The sequence below is a fragment of the Chaetura pelagica genome, unplaced genomic scaffold (genome assembly GCF_000747805.2).
Source record: "Chaetura pelagica isolate M959 unplaced genomic scaffold, ChaPel_1.0 scaffold90, whole genome shotgun sequence".
Lineage (NCBI taxonomy): Eukaryota > Metazoa > Chordata > Aves > Apodiformes > Apodidae > Chaetura > Chaetura pelagica.
Genome location: NW_009953496.1, coordinates 17,922,590 through 17,924,293, shown reverse-complemented (window position 1 = coordinate 17,924,293; position 1,704 = coordinate 17,922,590).

The following is a 1,704-nucleotide window of genomic DNA, read 5'->3' as shown; positions in this document are numbered from 1 at the left end:
CCTTGTTTGTTGCTTGAACAAAACATTATCCTTTGGGTTTACTCTCATAGCATCTGATAGCTGTAGGCTCCACTGGGTAAGGAAATGGTGCAGCAGGATCAGAGAGAGTTAAGTTAAAAAGCAGTAACATTCAGATGTAGTTTATGACTTCTGCTGCTGTAATCTGGAGCATGTTATACAACTGTCCTCCATCAACAAAGCTTCTATTTTACAGTGCTAGCCATTAACAACTACTGCACTTTCTTTTTAGGTACAACTGATAGAAGGGGGCACAGAGAGGGAGAAATAGGCTGCATTCTACTCCAATGTCAAACTGGAAAGTTGGTCCATGGATCAAGATCAGGATCAATGTCAGTTCTCTGTTTACAGAGGAGTTATGGGAAAGCAAGGAGGAAAGAATTCAGTTATCTGAATTGCTTCTAATGCATAGCTTGAGCAGAAGAATAGAAATGGTGCCAATTGCTCCAAAGAGATGGTCTGAAACAGGAATGAGGATGCTCTTCATGGGATTGATGCAGCTTAAATATCCATGTACTACGTGTTGCCTTTCATATGCCTGGAAAATTGTTGAGGTTCAACATTTCAGTTGCTGAGAGTATGTTTTGGATTTAAATTATCTGCTGCAAGGGATAATATTACTTCCTCTTTCCTGTGTATTTATCTCTATTCCAGTTTTTAAGTGAGGAAGAGTTTAGAGGCAAAGATGAAGTGTGGCATCAGGATGGTTTGGGAATCATGTCAGCTAGGAAGCGTGAAAACTTAATTTATAATGACAAAAATAATACGTTATCTACTGAACTCTTGGAGGAATTCAAAAGAGATTCCACTCAGTTCACTCAGTTCCCCAAGCAGTTTTGCAAACCTCATGATTGACATCATCATCCACTGGGTGTGAACCTTGGCATGACCTGAGTTATTCTTTATCTCCATCAGGCATATTAAATAAAGTTCCTTTGGCTGCAATGGGAATTTAGACATCTAGCATGCCTAATTTAGACACCTGCATGGGGGAAAACATTTAGAAGCTCAGTTCAGTAGCCTAACAGATGTGCCTGGTACTATTTAAGATGCCCAGAAATGTACAGACAACTTGATAGATTTTAAATGAGATCTACAGTAAATGGACAAAACGGGCCCCATGCCCTTCCTAGGCAGCACTTGGAGACTGGAGCTTTTTACTCATCCAGAATGACTCTAGGTACCTATGTTTATACAGCAAGAATGAACTGAGGTTTCTTAACCTTGAGCTGAATACTACTCTTCTGTAGCTTTGGAAGACCTATTCTAAAGGATTTCCAAATGAATGGTAATAATAGATGGTATTTTGCTTTTTTAAATTTCTAACTGTATGTCCATGAGTACTGTAGTTAAGAGTGTGACCTGAATTTTCCAGTTTTGTTTAAGAATATTTTTTGCAGTCTGTGGAGCATTCCTGACTAATGTTAAACTTTTGAACTTTCAGTTCATCAGTTTTCTGTTTCCTTAATAAAATACTTTGTACAAAACATAATTTTATAATTTCTAAATACAAGTAATCATTTTTTGTTATTATTTGTTAGCTAATATTATTTGCAATGTATCACCTTTGTCTTTAGAATTTAAGTCCTATTTGTAAAAAGTATTAGATCAAATAGCTGGCCACTCCAGCAGCATAAACATTTACAATTTAGTTGAATCCCCCGTGTTTCAAACAATATTCCTGCT